Source organism: Durio zibethinus, unplaced genomic scaffold (genome assembly GCF_047325235.1).
Source record: "Durio zibethinus cultivar Kanyao isolate XHJ-2024 unplaced genomic scaffold, ASM4732523v1 HiC_scaffold_113, whole genome shotgun sequence".
NCBI classification, from domain to species: Eukaryota; Viridiplantae; Streptophyta; class Magnoliopsida; order Malvales; family Malvaceae; genus Durio; species Durio zibethinus.
The window spans coordinates 65,001-71,017 of NW_028322736.1; the positions used below are offsets into that span (position 1 = coordinate 65,001).

The window sequence follows — 6,017 nt, forward strand, 5'->3', positions numbered from 1 at the left end:
CTGGAAGTTCTTCTCAGATACAAGGAAATGATTCAGTTCCAGAGCCAAAGATCGTAATTCTCGGACGAGCAATCGAAAAGATTCTGGAGCATTTTCAGGTTTAGGTATTGTTCCTCCAATGATCATAGTACCAAGTACTTCTTGGCGAGCTCTAATATGATCAGATTTATAAGTAAGCATTTCTTGTAAAATATGAGCAACACCAAATCCCTCTAGAGCCCAAACCTCCATTTCTCCTACCCGTTGTCCTCCTTGCTTGGACCTTCCTCTAAGTGGTTGTTGTGTAACAAGTGTATAATGTCCACTGGAACGCCCATGTATTTTATCATCAACTTGATGAATTAATTTCAAGATATAAGGTTTTCCTATTATAACAGGTTGTTCAAAAGGGTCCCCCGTTCTTCCATCAAATAGTCTGCTTTTTCCTGGATACTCGGGTTCAAATACCCATGGATTCGCTGTTTGCTTACCGGCTTCATATAATTCGGAAAACACTAGTTTTCTCGAAGCCTCTTGTTCATATCTCTCATCAAACGGTGCTATTCGATAATGTCTATCTAGTAGACTCCCTGCTAACCCAAGCGAGCATTCAAATATCTGTCCCACATTCATTCGTGAAGGGACTCCTAATGGGTTGAAGACCATATCAACAGGTCTTCCGTCTTGCAAATAAGGCATATCCTGTCTAGGTAAAATTTTGGAAATGATACCCTTATTTCCATGTCTTCCGGCTACTTTATCGCCTACTTTCATTTCGCGTTTCTGTGAAATATATACACGAATCGTTTCCGGATTATAACTAGAACCCCCTTTTTTCTGGATCCATCTCACATCGATGACTCGACCCCTCCCACCTATAGGTAATTTTAGACAAGTTTCCTTTGAAGTGGATACCTGAATCCCAAGTATGGCCCGTAATAATCTATCTTCTGGAGCATATGATGATTCTTTCGCCACCTGAGGCGTTAATTTACCTACTAAAATATCGCCCGTCTCCACCCAAGATCCCAGCATCACAATTCCATTTTTGTCTAAATTGCGGAGTAAATGGGCTTCTAGGTGCGATATTTCGTTAGTGATTCTTTCAGGACCTTGGCTTGTCACATGAGTCTGAATTTCATATTTTCGTATGTGAAAAGAAGTATAAATATCTTCATATACTAGACGCTCGCTAATGAGTACCGCATCCTCAAAATTGTAACCTTCCCATGGCATATAAGCTACTAATACGTTTTTGCCCAAAGCGAGTTCGCCACCAACCGTAGCGGCACCATCCGCTAAAATCTGTCCCTTTTTAATGCATTTACCCCGCTGAACCCGGGGAGTTTGATGCATACAAGTATTTTTGTTGGAACGTTGATACATAACTAATGGAATGCTTAGAGTATCCCCATTACCCGATAAAATAATCTTGTCAGTATCGGTAGAAATGATCTTTCCCTCTTGATCGGCTATAGCGGGAACCCCTGAATCTAGAGCCAATTGGCGTTCCAACCCAGTTCCAACAATGCACTTCTCGGAACGCGAAAGCGGAACTGCTTGGCGTTGCATATTAGAACTCATTAAAGCCCGATTCGCGTCATTATGCTCGATAAAAGGAATGAGGGAAGCTCCCATAGAAAAATATTGAAAAGGAAAAATACTTCGAAGATGAACTTGTTCCCATGCAATAGTCAGGAATTCTTGGCGGTATCGAGCCGGAACAACCTGTTCTTCCTGAATACCCTGATTCAAGGCCAAAGAATTTCCTGCCGCTACCATATAATATTCATCTCGACTTGGGGATAAATAAAGCATCTGTGCTTTTTTTGATCTCTCAAATATTTTATAAAATGGACTTTCTAGAGACCCCCAACGACCAATCCTGGCATGAATTGCTAAGGATCCAATAAGTCCAACATTGATTCCTTCAGACGTGTCAATTGGGCAAATGCGTCCATAGTAACTAGGATGGATATCTCGTATCCGAAAATTAGCAGTTCGCCCGGTCAATCCTCCGGGGCCCAAATAACTCAATTTTCTCCCATGAACTATTTGTGTCAATGGATTTGTTCGATCCAAAACTTGAGACAATGGGTGTAATCCGAAAAAGGATTCATAAGTGGTTGTTAATGGAGTCGAAGTTACCAAATTCTGAGGAGTCGGTATCAATTTATGCCTAATTGCTCCGCATATAGTTCCTCTAACTACATTTTCTAAACGAACCAGAGCCAATCCGAATTGATCTTGTAAGAGATCCGCTACAGAACGAATACGCTTATTTTTCAAATGATTCATATCGTCAAGTGTACCCATTCCAAATTTCATTCCAATCAAATGATCCGCAGCTGCCAATATATCTCGCGGTAACAAAAATGTATTGTTCTGAGGTATATTAAGATTCAGTCTCTGGTTCATATTTCGTCGACCAATCCTTCCTAATTCACATCTTTGCTGAAAGAATTTCTTTTGTAATTCCTTACACAAGGATTCAGAAAATACCGGATCCCCGCCTACACAAGAAAATTGTTGATAAAACTCCAAAATGGCATTTTCTTTTGACCCAATTTTTTTTTTTTCCTTATCGGTCAGGAAAGACAAGAAAATTTCAGGGTAGCAAACATTCTCTAGAATTTCTCTTAGATTCGAACCCATAGCTGATGATAGAACTAGAATAGATATTTTCTGTTTCCTACTTACACGAGCCCATATCCTTGCTTTTCTATCAATCTCTAATTCGAACCTCCCCCCCCAATCTGATATTATGGTACCAGTATAGACCGAAATTCCGTTAGGATCCAATTCTGATCGATAATAGATACCGGGGCTTTGCAATATTTGATTGATCACAATTCTGTATATTCCATTTACTATAGAAGTTCCGAGGGAGTTCATTAAAGGAATGTTTCCAATAAAAATTGTTTGTTCTTGCATATCCTTACTGGTTTTCAAAATTAATCCTGCGGATACATATAATTTAGAAGAATATGTGAGTGATTCATATACAGCATCCCTTTCTTTTATCAACGGTTCCACCAATTGATATGTTTCCACAAATAATTGAAATTCAATTTCTTGATCTGTATCTTCAATTTTTGGAAACTTATCAAGTTCTTCTGTTAAGCCCCGATCCATGAACCCACAAAATCCTTCAAATTGTATCTGATTCAACCCAGGTATTGTATACATTTCCCCATTTTCATTCCCGAGCATTTTGAATTTCCCATTTATCAAAAAAATCCCATTCTTTTCTCATTCTTCATCGAATCATATGAATCGATCTAATAATGATGGAATTGAATTTCTATTCTGTTTACTGAATCACATGAAATTTTATCTAACTCCATATACCATATAATATATATGGAATGTATGAAATGCGTATGAACGGAAGAAGAAAAATTATACTCAAATTTTAATTTATATTTATAACAAACAGCTACATAAAAGAATTGATAAATGCCATTTAGCCTTATGGAGTTTTGTATAGAATATCAAAAAAAAAAATAATAATTCAATTTCTACCATTATTATGATATTCCATATTCCAATCCGATTGAATACCAGAAAAATGAAATGAATTCCTGATTTGATCTGTTCGTTGAGATAAAGACAAAATAATCATAAAATATATATCGGGAGAGAGTTGATTTTTCTAGCACTTAATTTTTTCATAGATTCCATTGTTCTGTTCAAAAAATGATTCGCAGAGAAGAGAGATGTTTTTACCCATTTTTTAGTTTTTTATTTTTTAGTAGAATATTTAGAATATGATTGAAGTGCGTACGAAAAGAGGGCTTGTATTTATTAAACATATGCAGATATAGCATTTCTATTTATATATGTCTTTCCTCTTTTCTTTTTATTCCATTATAGCTCTCTAGTGGAGACAACACATGGCGTGCTCTATCAAAAATTCTATTTTTTCTTTAATTTTAATCTATTCAATGAAAAATTGAAACACGATAATTTCTTGCTGATTCCCTATGGACATCATATCTAGATAGATAAAATACCTCATTAGATAACTAGAGCTGTGTAACAACTTATGTTCGGGGGTTTACATAGACTCATAATTGCTGTTATATTATTATAATATAATTTATAATTATATAATTTATAATTGAAATTAAGAAAGTTTTTTTATTGAATTGAAAAATTGAAAAAAAAAATCAATACTAATTAGTTATGTATCCATTTTTATTTTCTTATACCATTAGAGAAAGACAAGTGAAGAAGAATCGTCCATAAATTTGCCGTCAATAGTTAATAGTTAATGGTTCCAATTTTTTTGTCCTGCATTTTTACTTTTGTAACTGAGAATCCACATTTTCTTTTTCAATAGAAAAGAAAAAAGAAAGGGAAAGTTTTTGTTTTTAGATATTGTGTGTCTTGAGATACTATAACCAATTGAAGGTATGGATCCAATCTAAAATAAAAAGGGGATACTCTCATTTTTTTGTTTGTAGCCTTTTGGCGACATGGCCGAGCGGTAAGGCGGGGGACTGCAAATCCCTTATTCCCCAGTTCAAATCCGGGTGTCGCCTGATCAACAAAAAACGCGAAATCCTATATTCTGTTTTGCTGATATAACTCGACCAATTTTCTCCGGCAAAAACAAGTGTAAGAAAAGGACTCTTGATACTTTCTTGATTATAAACTTGATTATAAACTTCCGGAGGTTTTGTTTTCTAAAGTGTTGTAAATCCTTACGTCTAGGATTCAAGGAAAAACTAGAGTAGTGGAAGGGAATGAGTAAATCTTGATATGGTAGCCCCTCCCCTACTAATAGAGGGGCTACTATCGGAGTCTTGAATTAGATTGGATAACGGGAGTGTTTTAATTAACTAATGAATGGTTGTAGAAGGGTTGGAAGATACTTTGTATACAGACTGATGAAAGTCTCTGAGTGTTCAGGCATCCAATCAATATTAGATTGGATGGATAATTGGCTTTTACTTAATAAGGGACACCAAAAGAAAGAAGAAGTCTTATTATTGCTACATGTGAGTAACATTCTTTTGATACTTCCAAAAGTGTTACTGCGTATTTTGCTTGTGCTTAATGGTTCTCGATTTACTAGAAATCATATAAGAACTTGTTATAAGCGGATTTATTGAAGTGTTTCATCAACGGTGGTGTGTCAGAATTCCCTTTTCCTTTTGACTCTGCACCGGTAATTCCACTATTATTAGTGAACAATAATGGAAAAATTCCTTCCTATTTGTTTCATATTCATAGAAATTAGGGGACATAATACACATGGATATAGTAAGTCTTGCTTGGGCTGCTTTAATGGTAGTCTTTACATTTTCCCTTTCACTCGTAGTATGGGGAAGAAGTGGACTCTAGGGGTACTTCTAATTGGGTTGAGGAATCAAACCGTATCAATTGTTTTCTAGATCGTTTTGCAAAGCCTTTTTAACTATTTTATTAGTCTTCATTTCGAAATTCTTGGATTCTAGTGGAGTAATGTATTCTATGAATAATACCCTTTCAATCAAAATCAAACAAACATTTCAATAATTCCCATGTTCGTATTTCGAAAGTAAAAGGGATACGGATGATAGGCAATTTATTAAAAAAAAAAAAGAATTCTTCCTAATTTTCTATTTGATGAACCAGCTCTTACCAGAGTTATATATGGACAATGAGGGACAAGGAACCCCCCCCCCTTTTTTTTTTCTGTATTTGTTTGTTTTTATTTCCTTCCCTCTTTACTGTACTGTTCAAAGAGAAAAAAAGTAGTTCTTTTATTTAATAAGATCTTGCCTTAGTGTAGTCACATATTGCACACTTACCCCCTGTTTTATTTATTATTTTAGGAATTTTATTATGCCATGCTTTATTGACTCATTTCATATCATGGATCAAAGAAAAGAAGTTAATTTAAAAATCGGTTCCATGAAATGAAAGAATTAGAAAATCGTAAGACTTGCCTTTCAATTATTTCAGATTGATTGAAATCAACACAAATAAAAATAGATCAAGCGAAGAAATAAAATTGAGATACTATGTACATTACATATATTTCATTA

General features: G+C 35.2%; 1 protein-coding gene across 1 annotated transcript in view; it reads right to left on the reverse strand.

The window, feature by feature from the left end:
* Nucleotides 1-2,005, reverse strand: part of LOC149509781 (DNA-directed RNA polymerase subunit beta') — a 7,326-nt gene extending 5,321 nt beyond the window's left edge. Inside the window, exon 1 of the mRNA XM_089757665.1 lies at nucleotides 1-2,005. This exon is cut by the window's left edge and continues 479 nt beyond it. The gene's annotated coding sequence lies outside the window, so the exon portion shown is untranslated.
* Between the last annotated feature and the right edge of the window lie 4,012 nt (nucleotides 2,006-6,017).